This window comes from Schistocerca nitens, chromosome 1 (assembly GCF_023898315.1).
Source record: "Schistocerca nitens isolate TAMUIC-IGC-003100 chromosome 1, iqSchNite1.1, whole genome shotgun sequence".
NCBI classification, from domain to species: Eukaryota; Metazoa; Arthropoda; class Insecta; order Orthoptera; family Acrididae; genus Schistocerca; species Schistocerca nitens.
Window position 1 is genome coordinate 157,944,537 of NC_064614.1, and position 18,295 is coordinate 157,962,831.

The 18,295-nt window shown below is 41.5% G+C and overlaps 1 pseudogene; it reads right to left on the reverse strand.

Annotated features, from left to right (window-relative positions):
- Nucleotides 1-254: 254 nt before the first annotated feature.
- On the reverse strand, nucleotides 255-371 carry LOC126205755 (5S ribosomal RNA; annotated as a pseudogene).
- Between the last annotated feature and the right edge of the window lie 17,924 nt (nucleotides 372-18,295).

Below are 18,295 nucleotides of genomic sequence, written 5' to 3' on the forward strand. Positions count from 1 at the left end.
ATGCTGACCACACACCCCTCCTATCCGCATCCTCAAATATATATATCAGATAGCACTCCGTCTCCAGGCCACAAGTGGCCCACTGGGACCATCCGACCGCCGTGTCATCCTCAGTTGAGGATGCGGATAGGAGGGGTGTGTGGTCAGCACACCGCTCTCCCGGTCGTGACGATGGTTTTCTGTGACCGGAGCCGCTACTATTCGGTCGAGTAGCTGCTCAATTGTCATCACGAGGCTGAGTGCACCCCGAAAAATGGCAACAGCGCATGGCGGCTGGATGGTCACCCATCCAAGTGCCGGCCACGCCCGACAGCGCTTAACTTCGGTGATCTCACGGGAACCGGTGTATCCACTGCGGCAAGGCCGTTGCCTATATATATATATATATATATATATATATCCCTTTCCACTTAATAATAATAATAATAATTAATAATCACAGAAAGGAAGGGATAACATACGGATGGCTAGAGACACTGAAGCGAGTCAACGTAACAGATCACTGTCAGAACGCTTGTAGTACCCGTACTGAAATATTGTGGACTACTGTTTACTTCCACTTCCCAAATTTCAGGGCAGGGGTACTCGTTTGATTGCAGCTGTTGCGAGACCGCGTCAGGAGTCGCTCCTGTACAGCTAAATATATTATTGAACAAAGGAATCCTAACGTCACGGTGTGTTAAATTTTCAACAAGAATATTCTAGTTCGAAAAAGAATACCTTCCAAGAATCCGTTTAGTTTACAGCAAAACGTTTTTTATATTTTATTTGGATTGATTGCCTTCACCGCCTACACACACACACACACACACACACACACACACACACACACACATAAAGAAAGATTTGCCCACGAAAGCAATATTCTGGATTCAACTACCACTCTCGCACAATTGTGGACTACTGTTTCCTTCCACTTTCCAAATTTTAGGAATCTGCTCCATAGCTAACAAGATTGAAAGATTTGTTCTATAATATTGTATTTGTTCAAATTTAAACATTATTTTAAGTTTTTTTCCTCCTCGTACCTACTTAACTTTCATCTTCCTTACGCTGATTTTCTTCTCATCAGCATTACCAAAAGACTAACGTTCCGCCCACTTAATTAAGTTTTCCTTTTTTATTGTGTGGCAAATTAATTGGAAGCATAATGTCTTTTCTTTACTTTACTTTTTATATTATACTCTAAGGTGGTAGTAGTTTCTTACGGTCTTTATGCAAGTGGATAACGTATCTTACACGCTAATGGATTATGTATCTTAACTGCCGTCTCAAGCCCAGGGTGGTAAACAGGTATTCCCTGTCTCAAATTAATTAAAATGCCACTGTGACATTACAAGAACACACAAATTAATATAAATGACAAGTTTGGGATTTATCATAAAATGACAACACAACCTTTCCCTTTCTCATTCTACATTTTAATTTTATCAAAGCGTTCAAGTCATAAACAACAAGAAGGATTAATTAATTTAAACTCTCATCAAATTAACATTTAGACATTGAATATGTGAGTATTAAAACTTATATATATATATATATATATATATATATATATATATATATATATATATATATGAAAGAGATATGACAAATGAAACAATTAAACCATTATCAATGATATTTACATCTACATTGTCGTAGCTGAGCAATGGGCTAATTTGTTGAAAAATGAACTTTATCTTTTGAACTAATCAAAACTCTCATGTGTCAATGGAGGGTATGTTAGTAATTAACTCTTGAATTTCTATATTCAAAGGAACGCAGGTTGGAGTGAGCAAAATCTCGACTCAACATTTAATCTCGCTTAAAGCGCGTTGGTACATTACCAATCGGGAACTGCGGCGGCGTGGTCTCCGTGGTGAATCTGAGACGCTAATTCCTTACTCTGGCCTTGACTGAAGCCAATCAGTATTAACTTTCGTACGTTCCGTAGAACGTTAAATTTTCCCTAGCCGAAATTAATGGCTCTGAGCACTATGGGACTTAACATCTATGGTCATCAGTCCCCTAGAACTTAGAACTACTTAAACCTAACTAACCTAAGGACATCACATAACACCCAGTCATCAAGAGGCAGAGAAAATCCCTGACCCCGCCGGGAATCGAACCCGGGAACCCAGGCGTGGGAAGCGAGAACGCTACCGCACGACCACGAGCTGCGGACCCGAAATTAATGGCAACTGCACACTCGCTATGGGATGGAGCGACGTGCACAAATCTCAGCCTACAAAAATTCCCCCAGGAATATGAACTACCGCTTTACGTTTGTCGCCACGATACATGAACTGGATCACCGCTAGCCTCGTTAATGTAGTATCGCCATTTACCCACGGTCTCCGCTGTGTTTATTCTTACTCTCCTTATTTCTTTCTGCGCTGCCGCTGGGTCTCCTTTTGTTAATGTTAACTGGGGTTTCCCAATGCCATTAGCCACGTGCGCTTGTCTGCTTCCACACTGCGTTCATTTTATCTCATTTACGCACGCCCCTGTTGGTATAAGGATGGATATTTTTTGTTATTCGGTACATGAGATTGCCATAATTACTTCCTATTGACAATAGAGGGTGTTTTCTGGGGATTTTATTCTGTATCGTATTTATGAAGCTTATGTAAGGTCCGAAAAAATGCGGACACCTTACAATATTAAATCAAATAAGAAATCAGCCTTAAGCGCTGTGAACATAACAGCATTAAAGAACTCGAATAGGATGGATTGGTAGCGGTATAATTCCCTTGGTGTGCACGCAAGAAGCGCAATTGGCCCAGTTCGGTGACTGCTGACTAGTTAGCTTTGGAGTGGTGGTCCTAACTAGAGGTCTGACAACGAAATCTGAGCGTTTACCATGCAATACAGCCGAGTATTCCGTCAAAAAAGCTGATTTTCACAGGTAAAACTGTCTAAGCGACACGTCAGTAGTTTAACACCAACAGTTTGGCCGCTGCTTCCATATTTCGCACCGGCCCGGGTAACCGAGCGGTTCTAGGCGCTACAGTCTGGAACCGTGCGACCGCTACGGTCGCAGGTTCGAATCCTGCCTCGGGCACAGATGTGTGTGATGTCCTTAGGTTAGTTAGGTTTAAGTAGTTCTAAGTTCTAGGGGACGGATGATCTCAGAAGTTAAGTCTCATAGTGCTCAGAGCCATTTGAACCATATTTCCCATCTACATAAGATACAAGTTCAGTCACCTCCGTACTGCAAAGAACATCCAAATGAGATCGCAGACCTCGATCACGTGATACTGGGATGTTCGCGTTATGGAAGACAATGGCGTAATGTTCTCAAGGAATTGATAAGAGCACGAATTCCACAATCTACCCCTGTGATTACATTCTTCCGGCAGGTGCCCAAGGCGAACCATCTCAGTGTTCCCTGGTTTCTGAAAGGAATGATATACAGATATGACGCAGATGCATAGATACAGGACAGTTCACTACAGAGAGATGCCCGTACGCAACAGGCCGTCGCATAAATTCTTGCCCTTCTATCAGAATGCACTGTGACAAGACACATGAGCAGTGATGAACGATCAGTAGTAAGCAAGACAGAGACCGACGAGGTATACCCTTGTCAGTTACTTGTCCATGCGGCTTCATACGTTCGCGATACCCAGACGGAGGTATGTCTACATCGCCTGTTAGCATTTACTTCTCATTGCTACCGTGATATGCCAAGCAGTGAAATGCTGTGACAGTTTTCCGTTTACAAAGTGTTTCACCAAATTTACATCCTCATCTACATGGATATTCTGCAAATCATATTTAAGTGCCTGGAAGAGGGTACATCGAACCACCTTCACAATTCTCTATTTTTCCAATCTCGTATAGCGAAAGAACGAACACCTATATCTTTCAGTACTAGCTCTGATTACCCTTATTTTATTGTGGTGATCGTTTTTCCCTGTGTAGGTCGGTGTCAACGAAATATTTTCGCATTCGGAGGAGAAAATTGATGATTGGAATTTCGTGAGAAGATTCCGTCGCAACGAAAAATGCACTTCTTTTAATGATGTCCTGTATCATTTCTGTGATTTCGTGATCATACAAAACATGCTGCCTTTCTTTGAACTTTTTCGATGTACTCCGTCAGTTCTATCTGGTAAGGATCCCACACCGCGCAGCAGTATTCTAAAAAGAGGATGGACAAGCGTAGTGTAGGCAGTCTCCTTAGTAGGTCTGTTACATTTTCTAAGTGTCCTGCCAATAAAACGCAGTCCTTGGTAGCCTTCCCCAAAACATTTTCTGTGTGTTCCTTCCAATTTAAGTTGTTCCTAATTGTAATACCTAGGTATTTAGTTGAATTTACGACATTTGTATTTGACTGATTTATCGTGTAACCGAAGTTTAACGTATTCCTTCTAGAACTCATGCGGATGACCTCACACTTTTCGTTTTTTAGGGTCAACTGCCAATTTTCGCACCATTCAGATATCTTTTCTAAATCGTTTTGTAAGTTGTTCTTCTGGTGATAAACGACAGCGTCGTCTGCAAACAACCTAAGACGGTTGCTGAGATTGTCTCCCAAATCGTTTATATAGATAAGGAACAGCAAAGGGCCTATAACACTACCATGGGGAGCGCCAGAAATCACTTCTGTTTCACTCGATGACTTTCCGTCAGTTACAACAAACTGTGACCCCTCTGACACGAAATCCCATATCCAGTCACATAACTGAGACGATAATCCATTATCGCGCAATTTCACTACGAGCCTTGTGTGGTACAGTGTCAAAAGTCTTCCGGAAATCCAGAAATACGGAATCGATCTGAAACCCCTTGTCAATAGCACTCAACACTTCATGTGAATTAAGAGCTAGTTGTGTTTCACAGGAAGGATGTTTTCTAAACCCGTGTTGACTGTGTGTCAATAGAGAGTTTTCTTCGAGGTAATTCATATAATAGTATAAGTGTAATTTAAAATCTCTATGCCGTACGCATGGTATCGAATAATAATTTGTAACTACTCACTTCCCTGGCTAAATGGCTTAGGCTGAAAGCCAGAAACCTACGTTGAATGAAAGCTTCATGAAACAGGCACCAAAACGCAGAGCCTTATTATAATTATTATTATTACCAACAAAAGTCCTCAACTGTTAAATACGAGGATGAATGGGAAACTATTTCTTTATTTGACACCTCACAATCATGTCCATGTACGCAGTACTGACAACGTAAACTGAGTTGGATGGCTTTATCTCAGACAGTCATGATAAATCAGCAACACAGGGTCGAGTTTTTTTTCATCCTCAGCGACGACTTAAATATCACTGTCACATCTGTTTGTACTACTGATTACCGATATTTTTGAAGATAACGTGCTATAGACGGAATGTAACTGCCAGTGTTTGAGGTTTACTGCCATTCGGCCATGACGTGATGCCGAATAAATTCAATTTACATTAATCGGTTTGCATTATTTTTGAGATACTTTTCCCACGCCTGTAACCAGAGCTACCTACTTGTTCGTTTTCTGCGACTGGACCGGCCGCAGGGAGCAGCGAAGGTGGTACCGACATATAAGTGTGAAGGAAGAGAAAGACGGTACTCTACCTAACGCAATTTCCCTGTGCCATTAAATCGCTTGAAGGACGTATTAAATAGGCGAGAGGTTGCAGCGAGACTGTCTGCAAACCTGAAGACCCGATTTGGAAAAAATATTTCCGGCATTATTATTATTCTTCTTTACTTTCTCAGACGTTAAGTCTGGTTAAAAATGAAAAGTGACGCGGACCTTGATCAGGCGTCACTTCCTTTTAACTGTATGGTATGTGTTATATTGCATTTAGGAACTTTCGGGTAATTGAACATGTATCAATAATTACTGATTTCTGTAGTTGTATATATACGTTTGGATGTAGCTCCATTGCATTGATGTACTGGTGGATATTGTGTGGTATGACTCCTGTAGTTGATAGTATAATTGGTATGATGTCAACTTTATCCTGATGCCACATGTCTTTGACTTCCTCAGCCAGTTGGATGTATTTTTCAATTTTTTCTCCTGTTTTCTTTTGTATATTTGTTGTATTGGGTATGGATATTTCGATTAGTTGTGTTAATTTCTTCTTTTTATTGGTGAGTATGTCAGGTTTATGTGGTGGTGTTTTATCTGTTATAATGGTTCTGTTCCAGTATAATTTGTATTCATCATTCTCCAGTACATTTTGTGGTGCATACTTGTATGTAGGAACTTGTTGTTTTAAAAGTTTATGTTGTAAGGCAAGCTGTTGATGTATTATTTTTGCGACATTGTCATGTCTTCTGGGGTATTCTGTATTTGCTAGTATTGTACATCCGCTTGTGATGTGATCTACTGTTTCTATTTGTTGTTTACAAAGTCTGCATTTATCTGTTATGGTATTGGGATCTTTAATAATATGCTTGCTGTAATACCTGGTGTTTATTGTTTGATCCTGTATTGCAATCATGAATCCTTCTGTCTCACTGTATATATTGCCTTTTCTTAGCCATGTGTTGGATGCGTCTTGATCTATGTGTGGCTGTGTTAGATGATACGGGTGCTTGCCATGAAGTGTTTTCTTTTTCCAATTTACTTTCTTCGTATCTGTTGATGTTATGTGGTCTAACGGGTTGTAGAGGTGGTTATGAAATTGTAGTGGTGTATTATTATTATTATTATTATTATTATTATTAGTAGTAGTAGTAGTAGTAGTAGTAGTTCTTGTTGTTGTTGTTGTTTCGTGCTTTAAACTCTGTAATATTCCGAATGAGCTTCTGCCAGTAGCCTTCAGTGGATTTTGTCGCCTGTGGGTCGTATACCTGAGCAGGATGTCAACTGCAGTAATCTATCATTATCGAGGCAAAAAAAAAAGAAATGGTTCAAATGGCTCTGAGCGCTATGGGACTCAACGGCTGAGGTCATTAGTCCCCTAGAACTTAGAACTAGTTAAACCTAACTAACCTAAGGACATCACAAACATCCATGCCCGAGGCAGGATTCGAACCTGCGACCGTAGCGGTCTTGCGGTTCCAGACTGCAGCGCCTTTAACCGCACGGCCACTTCGGCCGGCTATCGAGGCAAAGCTCGAGAGAACCAGAACAGTTCATCATGTTCGATTCCCTTGGCATGATTGTGCCTCGCGACCGTGAGGTAATCGAGAACAGAAAGGAGGTCAGCACCAGTTGTAATGTCATTTGCCTTTTGTTTTTATTGCATTGCAGGTCTAGATTTCAACCGACGTCAGTGCGTTGTAAGCTGTCATGCAGTCCAACTGAGCTGGACTCATTCTTGTACATGCCAGAGCCACAGTGGAATATGTGTGGTTATAAATACGTTCAGTTTACATGTCTACTCATAACGCACTGGCGATAGCTGCACTGTCAGCTGAAATTTAGATCTGCAATACATTAAAAAGACAGACAGTGTTACGATCGATTCTGAACTACTTTCAATCCTGAACGGTTCATTAAGTCGTTCAAGTACGTATCAGCACTTCTCCAATCTTCTTAATCTTAACTCAAAGATTATTTCGTTTCTAACACAGGACACTTCTTGCTTCTACTCAAGGTTTTTCCTTCATTTAGTTCTTCCAGCGACCGATGCGTTTCGTTTCGGGAAGTAATGCACACTGTCAAGTTCGTTTTAGCTCCTTTTTTATTTGTTACATCTGACGGCTTAAATGTGGACCTTGCTATGTGTCAGTTGCTGCAAAACTCTGAAAATTTCGCAGTAATGTAGACATAACAAAAATGTATCTTTACTGTCGTCCAGAGCCCTGCAGATACCTAGAGATACGTAAGTAATTTTACTTGCTGCATTTAGAAAGCGCATTACACGATATATAAACCCACACATGTTCATCATCACTAACACAGTTTAGCTGAGTCGTTAAAACCAGAAACATAAAACAAACGAGACAAATATTCAGAAATTTGAAAGTCACGTATAGAAATTATACATGTATCTAGTTCAATAACATAATGCTCCAGAATGCTAAACATAATAAAATAATGGAGGATAATACATATAATCCTACAAACTGCATACAAATGTGTAACATTGAAGATCAGACACTGTAGTTGCCAATATTGGTTCTCTAAAATTAGTCACCAGGTTTTCGCAAAACTGACGTTCGCTGAGTACCCCCTTTAAACTGGGCTAGTTAGACGAGTTATGATCCTAGCGCCTCGTCTCAGAACTCTTTCCAAACCTACTTAACTACAAAAGATGCAGCTGTACTCTAAAAGCTGGTATTGCTAAGCAGACCACCTAACAGTTCAGTACGGCATACGACAAGGAAGATAGTATGAATAATGCAATATATAAACAGCATATTTGCCTCTAAAAAATGTAGAAATTTTGTGATGGGAATGGGCCTAAAACAAGTTAAGGAAACTATTGTTTCAAAGATAGAGTGAATGGTTTCATTTTTCTTCCTCCATGATAAAACGAAGGTGGTTCCGTTACGTTCCATCAATACTCAAGTCCTCCTTGGTTTTCCCATTAAGGAAATCATTCTCCAAAAATGTTGAGAACAGTTATGCTGATACGGATTATTCTGATCTGACTTATCATTTAAATATGAAATTTTCACAATCCACTTGGAGTCTAATTAAAGCAGTAGAATCGACGTGTATGCTCTTCAGTACACTAATATACAATGAATATATGTCCTGCTTGTCAACGGGGTTAATACAAATTTCGTTGAAACCGAATGAAAATTTTCTTGAAATATGTCAACACCCGACAACAGAGCCATAGGTATCTACAAACGAAAGCTGAAGGAGAGAGGAGGGGGAAAAGGCGACATTGGCCCCTCTTGGAATCTGGAATACAGACCTCTAATTTATCATAGAAATATGACGTATTTTTAGAATTAAACGTCTGTAATTCTGCTAAACTGCAGAGTGAGCATCCCCAGGAAACACTGTGTTTAATTTCTTGCCTAGCATATGAAACATGGTGGCGCAATTTCCGCAAATGTACTATTACGTAGAATGTAATGAGAGGACCAGTTGCACTTTTATTTTTATTTCTGATTGCCAACCTCGGCCACCAAGGCCACGGTCCAGTGGTTACGTGCCTGCACTGGCGGGAGTACACAAACAGAATACTGGACATTGGCCTTGGAGGCAAGAAATGCTGATCAGGAATAAAAATAAAAGTGTAGCTGGTCCTGTGTTTTCGTTCCAAGTAATATAACTGTTGCGGAATGGTTATTTCATTCCGAGTACAGGGACTATTTTTATGGTCTCCAGATCGAAGACTGTCCACGTTCGTCCATGTAGTGCAAGCCTGTTCATATCTGCTTCCTAAGTACTGCATTATATACGTGATATATATATTTGGACCTGTGAAGTGTAGTCAAGCTTTGGTCTCCCTTTACGGTTTTTACCTCCCACACTTTCTCCCCTTCTCAAGTTGACGATTCCTTGATGCCTCAGAATATGTCCTATCAAGCAATCCCTTCTTTTAGCCAAGTTGTGTCTGCAATTTATTTTCTCCTCAATTCGATTCAGTACCTCATTATTAGTTATTCGGTTTACCCATCAGAAGTCTCCTGTATCACAATGTTTCAAAAACTTCTAGTTTCTTCGTGTTATAATTGTTTATCGTCCACGTTCCACTTCTGCGTAAGGCTACAATCCATAGCTTCGTAACACATGAATTTATATCTGACGTCAGCCAGTTTCTCCCATTCAGAAATAATTTACTTGCTGTGTGAGCGTTCCACGTTACATGCTCTGTCCTTTAGTCACTGTCACTTACTCTGCTGCCCAAACAGCAAAGCTCATCTACTACTTTCGATGTCTCACTTCCTAATTCGATTCAACCAGCATTGTATTATTGAATTCCACTACAACCCATTAGCCTCGTTTTACTTTTGTGGATGACAGCTTTGTAACCTGTGGCTTCAGCAATCACTAGGTTGTCCTTATAATAGAGGGTGTCCCAAAAAGAACCCGATTTTAAATACAATTATTTGTAAGGAAGAAGGGCTTAACGCCAACAAATTGCATACTAAATTACTCAGAAAAGACTGAAGTTTATAAAAATTCATCATAAATGTTCAAAATGTCCTCCACTGGCTGCACGGACGACATCTAGCCGATAGCCGAATTCATCCCAAACCGAGCGTAAGGTGTCTTGTGTTATTGAAGCTACAGCAGCTGATATTCTGGTTTTTGTTTCATCAATGTCACGAGGCTTAGCACGAAATCGAATATGAAACGTCCGCTGAACCGCGATCACTGATTGAGTACGACTAAATTCAATAACACAATACGCCTTCTGTTGTGCGGACGCTATATTGCGCGAGACTGGCTGCACGCTCTAAGTCAGCGCTCGTAGCGACATTTTATGATACTGTTTCAGTTACGTAGTGACATTTGTCTCAATATTATTCCAAGATAAAATCAGGTCATTCTTTATGGGACACCCTGTATTCACGAGAAATTGTGCCATTCCCTTGGCACGATGGCATTTTCGACGCTGTCTTGAAGTCAATGTTGCTGAGAAGCTTCAGACAACAGTAAAGACGGGTAATGAAGACACTAGCTGATAGTGGCCACTGCTTTACATCAATGAGGCACTGAAAATTGTGCCGGACCAGAATTCGAACCTGGGCCTCCTGCTTACTAGGCAGATGCGTTGTCTACAACGCTATCAGGACACAGTGACCACCACAACCGCACGGATTGTCCTAGTACGCCCGCCCTCCGACCCAAATCCTCAACTTATACCACACACCACTGTACAGAGGTGGCCAAATAATTAGGATAAAGGTGTAGCATCAACATTTGCTTCCAAATTTTGTGTTTAAAATGCATTTTACGCAATCACGTGTAGTGGTGGAAAGGACGACATTTCACCCACTACATTTGCCATTGGTAAGATACTTATGGCAGAAGGGGGCTACACACAGCACCAAATTGATTACAGACTGAGGATCTCACAACAGACAGTAACATTAAACATTTTAAATCTTACAAATTTGTTGATCGACAACAAGTCACACTGACCCCTAGAATTCAACGAAAATGGAAAAATACGGTCATTTCCAGTCGTAAAGCTACACGTGTGTAACTCTCAGTAGTGCTGGAAGATTACGGAGTGACAGTGTCAGCTGTAAGGGAGTTCTGCGTAACGCAGGTCTGCCAGTACGTCGACCCTTCCTAAGCTGAAGATCACACGAGGAATTGCCTTAAACCGGTTAAACTGGGGAAAATCCCTACAACACTGGACTGTTGAGGGCTGGAAAAAGGTATTTACAATAAATTGTGCATCAGCACAAATTTCATTAAATGAATTCATTCCCAAATGTTGCTCTTAACAAAATTGTGGATTTGGTCTACATGACTAGCAAAATGTTCCTGTGAATATCACTAATTTCTTTTGTAATGCAATGCGTGGTAGTAACGAAAGGCTTAATATTTACTTCCACGTGTTTCAGTGATGAATCAATGTTCTGTGCCCTAGAAGAAAGTAGTCAGTAAGTGAGGACGAGAGGGTCGGAGGGAGTTTCATCAAGATTGCGAATTAAATGAACAACAAGTTTACTGTTAACAGTCACTGTTAATTTATCTGCACGGCGCGTTTCAAAGCTTTAAACCTCCATCATCGGGTGGATTTACATTTGTTAGTATGACATTTGTGTGTTGTGTTACGATTTTGGCTCTGAGCACTATGGGACTCAACATCTTAGGTCATAAGTCCCCTAGAACTTAGAACTACTTAAACCTAACTAACCTAAGGACATCACACACACCCATGCCCGAGGCAGGATTCGAACCTGCGACCGTAGCAGTCCCGCGGTTCCGGACTGCAGCGCCAGAACCGCTAGACGACCGCGGCCGGCGTGTTACGATTTTTTGGAGGAACTTGTGGCTCTGTCTCCAGTGGTCGCAGGTTACTTTCGCTGTCGTAACATCACAGGCACACAGTCATACTTTGTAAACAAATACGTCGCCTGGAAACTATATAGTTTCCAGATGACATATTTGTTTACAAAGTATGACAGTGTACACAGGACGAGGTGGTTAACGATATCTGCGCTTTCAGCGCTCTCCAGCGGCCGTTGTTGGCTTTATTTGTCTCGCAGACCACACAGTTTCCTTACGAAAATGGACGTGCGTAAAATGGCTGCATTAACTCTGTTAGCTATTGTCGAAGAAGAGCGGAGAAAATCGTGAAGGAGATTCTGAATTTACCAACAGCTTGAACAGCGAATTGCTGGTGCAGGAACACTACATAACGCTGTAGAACGAACTGAACGCCCGACAGCGTTTAACTTCGGTGATCTCACGGGAACCGGTGTATCCACTGCGGCAAGGCCTTTGCCATCTTAACATCATTGGTATGTCAAATGAAATAAAGTTAGAAAAGATTAAACAAAAACATTTCTCACCTCACTGGATACATCATAAATTCACGAAAGGTTGCGACCCTGATCATATGACTAATCTAGAAGACAGAATTTGTACATACAGTACAAATGAAATATACCAACTTTTTGCTCAAAATATTTTACCTTCCAAAAATATATTGAGTGGATAGTTATCAGTCGTTTATGGTACAATAAGTTTCGAGTATTTTTCGTCAATTTTAGTTCTTGGGGCACGGTATCTCTCAGATTCACAGAAAATGCTGTATAGAAAATAGCAATTACAGGAAGTTCGTTAAATTTCTGCAGACCCCCGGAAGTTCTTCATACAACTGGAAACAATACTTACGTCGTCCTGCGATTACATTGGTCAGACAGCGAAAGTAGATTCTATGCACCAACCACATCATTAGCGAAGAATTTAAGAACTGTAGTGACCTACATTTGATCAATTATTCACGTATATTGAGAAAATTATAGGGCCAATAACGGTTGCCTCTGGAGCACCCAAAGCCACTATTGTTTCTATTGAACATTTACCGTGCAGTGTAACTCACTGGAATCCATCAGTGAAAGATTTCTGCAGGCATTAAGTAACGTATGTCACTGTTTGTTAGTTTATGAAAATAATGAAGATTAGGTTTTAATGTACCATTGATGTCTATGTCACTAGAGACGGAGCACGAGCTCGGAATGTTCCGAGGATGGGAAAGAAAATCGACCCTGCCCCTTCAAAGGAACCATTGCAGTATTTGCTTGGAATAAGTTAGGGAAACCACAGAATATTTAAGGGAGGTAGGACGTCAAACGGGCTGACTTGGAGCAGGAGAGGCACCACAGGACATTTTAATTTCCACTGTCTATACTTTTACAAATACATTTATAAAACTTTTTCAGCATGACCAGGAAGGATTCAGGATTTACACTCATAGCGGAGGAAGTTCAAAAAAGTAACAAAATAAATTTTTTATATCTGAAATTTCATCAGTTTTTCACTTATTATTGGCTGCATTTGTTCCTGTAGGTACACTTTTCTTCATAACTAGGAGAGATTCTTCGATGAATTTTGCACATCATACAAACCATATTTATGATGTATGAAACTCTAGAATTTTCCAAATCTATTAAAAACTGTGGTAAAAATTGAGATAATTAACTATAAAATTTGAATTTATTCTAAACATGAAATTTAAAATGTAACAGCTTAATCATTTTTTCATAAATTAAATAAATTGTAGAGTTTCTTACACCTGTAAGTATGGTTTGTATGCTGTGCAAAATTCATCGAAGAATCTCTCTTACTTATGAAGAAAAGTGTACCTAAAGCAACAAATGCAGCCAATAGCAAGTAAAACAATTATGAAATTTCACTTGTAAAAAAAATTTATTTGGTTATGTTTTTGAACTTTCATTGCTATGAATGTGAATCTTGAATCCTTCCTGGTCATGCTGACATAGTTGTAAGAATTTATTTGTGAAAGTATACACAGTGGAAATTAAAATGTTCTGTGGTGCCTCTCCTGCTCCAAGTCGTTCCGTTTGACGTCCTACCCCCCTTAAATCTGGATGGCCGAACACGGATCTGAACCGCCGTCCTACCGAAAGCGAGTCCAGTGTGCCAATCACTGCGGCAGCTCGTTCGGTGATAGTTTATGTGCAAATTGATTATGTATTACGAACTTTGTTTCAATTTACAATTTGTACAGTAAGCAGATGGCAGTTATAAGAGTCGAGGGACATGAAAGGGAAGCAGTGGTTGGGAAGGGAGTGAGACAGGGTTGTAGCCTATCCCCGATGTTATTCAATCTGTATATTGAGCAAGCAATTAAGGAAACAAAGGAAAAGTTCGGAGTAGGAATTAAAATCCACGGAGAAGAAATAAAAACTTTGAGGTTCGCCGATGACATTGTAATTCTGTCAGAGAGAGCAAAGGATTTGGAAGAGCAGTTGAACGGAATGGACAGTGTCCTCAAAGGAGGATATAAGATAAACATCAACAAAAGCAAAACGAGGATAATGGAATGTAGTCGAATGAAGTTGGGTGATGCTGAGGGAATTAGGAAATGACACTTAAAGTAGTAAAGGAGTTTTGCTATTTGGGGAGCAAAATAACTGATGATGGTCGATGTACAGGGGATATAAAATGTAGATTGGCAATGGTAAGGAAAGCGTTTCTGAAGAAGAGAAATTTGTTAACATCGAGTATAGATTTAAGTGCCAGGAAGTCGTTTCTGAAAGTATTTGTATGGAGTGTAGCCATGTATGGAAGTGAAACATGGACGATAAATAGTTTAGACAAGAAGAGAATAGAAGCTTTCGAAATTTGGTGCTACAGAAGAATGCTGAAGATTAGATGGGTAGACCACATAACTAATGAGGAGGTATTGAATAGAATTGGGGAGGAGATTGTGGCACAACTTGACTAGAAGAAGGGATCGGTTGGTAGGACATGTTCTGAGACATCGAGGGATCACCAATTTAGTATTGGAGGGCAGCGTGGAGGGTAAAAATCGTAGAGGGACACCACGAGATGAATACAGTAAGGAGGTGCAGTAGGATGTAGGCTGCAGTAGGTACTGGGAGATGAAGAAGTTTACACAGGATAGAGTAGCATGGAGAGCTGCATCAAACCAGTCTCAGGACTGAAGACCACAACAACAACAACACTTTGTTTCTGTGCGGATATTCTGGCTGCCTTTACTCGTGACCTGAAACCCACCAAGGTAGACCGCCGCATGAGGCGGCAGGTCGCGCAGCCTTGCCGTGGGAACGCGTCGGCCAAGGCCGCAGGCGTGCCGTGCTATTACCTACCTCTCTGCGCACGTTGCGCAACCACAACCGGACTGGAGGCACAACACTGCGGCCGCCTGCCCAGGTCGTGAGCGGCCAAAACGCAGCCCTACTCCGCACTCGCGACCTTCTGCTGTCAGTCTTGCCACGGAATTCTTATTATGTCGCACCCCTCGATTCGCTGGGAGTTCCCGGGACATTATCAACAAAGTCTACGCGACGAAGGATTACACACAGAGTCGAAAGCTCATTTCATCCGTCCTCGAAGACTGCGTGGCGTTAAACCGTCGGCACACGGACCGTGCATCCGAACGTTTAGCGTTGAGCGTGCCGAGTTTCTGACGTCATCGCGTGGAATAACACGTTCGGGAGTCTTTCCGAACGGGCAGAGCAATATCTGGCATGTCAGATATTCTGAGCGTGCGTCTGAGCGTTGACCAATGAGATGGCACAACGCCACCTCCGTCACACGCACGTCGTCTCCCTTCAGTACAGAGTTGTGAGGCGCCATATTGGCAATCATTTCAAGCCTATATGTATACAGGTTGTTACAAAAAGGTACGGCCAAACTTTCAGGAAACATCCCTCATACACAAAGAAAGAAAATATGTTATGTGGACATGTGTCCGGAAACGCTTACTTTCCATGTTAGAGCTCATTTTATTACTTCTCTTCAAATCACATTAATCATGGAATGGAAACACACAGCAACAGAACTTACCAGCGTGACTTCAAACAATTTGTTACAGGAAATGTTCAAAATGTCCTCCGTTAGCAAGGATACATGCATGGACCCTCCATCGCATGGAATCCCTGATGCGCTGATGCAGCCCTGGAGAATGGCGTATTGTATCACAGCCGTCCACAATACGAGCACGAAGAGTCTCTACATTTGGTACCGGGGTTGCGTAGACAAGAGCTTTCAAATGCCCCCATAAATGAAAGTCATGAGGGTCGAGGTCAGGAGAGCGTGGAGGCCATGGAATTGGTCCGCGTCTACCAATCCATCGGTCACCGAATCTGTTGTTGAGATGCGCACGAACACTTCGACTGAAATGTGCAGCAGCTCCATCGTGCATGAACCACATGTTGTGTCGTACTTGTAAAGGCACATGTTCTAGAAGCACAGGTAGAGTGTCCCGTATGAAATCATGATAACGTGCTCCATTGAGCGTAGGTGGAAGAACATGGGGCCCAATCAAGACATCACCAACAATGCCTGCCAAAACGTTCACAGAAAATCTGTGTTGATGACGTGATTGCACAATTGCGCGCGGATTCTCGTCAGCCCACCCATGTTGATTGTGAAAATTTACAATTTGATCACGTTGGAATGAAGCCTCATCCGTAAAGAGAACATTTGCACTGAAATGAGGATTGACACATTCTTGGGTGAACCATTCGCAGAAGTGTACCCGTGGAGGCCAGTCAGCTGCTGATAGTGCCTGCACACGCTGTACATGGTACGGAAACAACTGGTTCTCCCGTAGCACTCTCCATACAGTGACGTGGTCAACGCTACTTTGTACAGCAGCAACTTCTCTGACGCTGACATTAGGGTTATCGTCGACTGCCTCTTCGTTCTAGGCCTTCCCCAGTCGCGAGTCATAGGCTGGAATGTTCTGTGCTCCCTAAGACGCCGATCAATTGCTTCGAACGTCTTCCTGTCGGGACACCTTCGTTCTGGAAATCTGTCTCGATACAAACGTACCGCGCTACGGTTATTGCCCCGTGCTAATCCATACATCAAATGGGCATCTGCCAACTCCGCATTTGTAAACATTGCACTCACTGCAAAACCACGTTCGTGATGAACACTAACCTGTTGATGCTACGTACTGATGTGCTTGATGCTAGTACTGTAGAGCAATGAGTCGCATGCAACACAAGCACTGAAGTCAACATTACCTTCGTTCAATTGGGCCAACTGGCGGTGAATCGAGGAAGTACAGTACATACTGACGAAACTAAAATGAGCTCTAACATGGAAATTAAGCGTTTCCGGACACATGTCCACATGACATCTCTTCTTTCTTTGTATGTGAGGAATGTTTCCTGAAAGTTTGGCCGTACCTTTTTGTAACACGCTGTATATGCCGTTTCTGAGCACCAGCAAACTGAGAATCACTGGAAAACCTGTTGTCAACTGTGTGATTCGTTCCAAGAAAATAATGAGAAACATCATATTCATGGCAAAAGAATTATTGTAACTTGAATATTATGAGAGTAGGCTATTTGAAGGCAGCGACACACTGAGGATCCACCCAAAACGCATTGTTCTTGGTAAATTTGTTATAATTAAATTTCGATTAGTAACATATACACGATTAAGGTTTTCAGCAAAGGTAACATAATATGATTAGAGGTAAAGGCAGTGTTGTTGGTTTAGTGTATTGAGTAGCGTCACTGTCCTGCATTGAGTTGTATGCTGAGGCGGGGGTTCGCGTCTTTACACCTCCATGTTTTTATTTTCCTAACATTCGCGTTTTTATTAGATTCTGATACTTTATTATTAGTTTAATATAAGTATATACTATAATATTTGATTTTATGTAAATATAAGTTCACCTTTTTTTGACGGCTGACTTTGGTCGATTCGCTTAATCTATAGGAGAGCTTGTGCTACTTGTGTAAAGGTATTTTGCTCCTTTTCTTTTACGCTTCGTAATTCAGTTGTTGCAAAGATTCTGCTACTGAGTGGGAACAGTGATCAAGTAAGACTGAGCTTGGGTTTTTACTAAAATGTAGGAATGATGAAATAATGTTTATCTTATGCGGAGAAGTATTCCAAATTTGTACTGCACCGTTTGTAATTGAACTTTTATAAGCCTGTGTCCTGATTGATTGGACATGGTACTTTCCTTTTCGTGGACGATGGAGGAAATGTGCGTTTTAATAGAGCTAACGTGGGAATTTTATGCACGCCCGTTGAGTAAATAGTGTTATTTACGAACTACTAGAAACATCCCTCAACTGCCGCTGGAGTGCGTTGCGATCGCGTATACCACGTTGGGGCCCACGTACCGTATGCACAAGTCGCATCGTTGCTGAGCGTTCAGCAGCACGTTGAACTTGGCACGCTCAACGTTAACGTTCGACAGCACGGTCCGTGTGCCGACGGCTTTACGCGAAGCTCCGAGCGCGGCGGCGGCCAAAATCC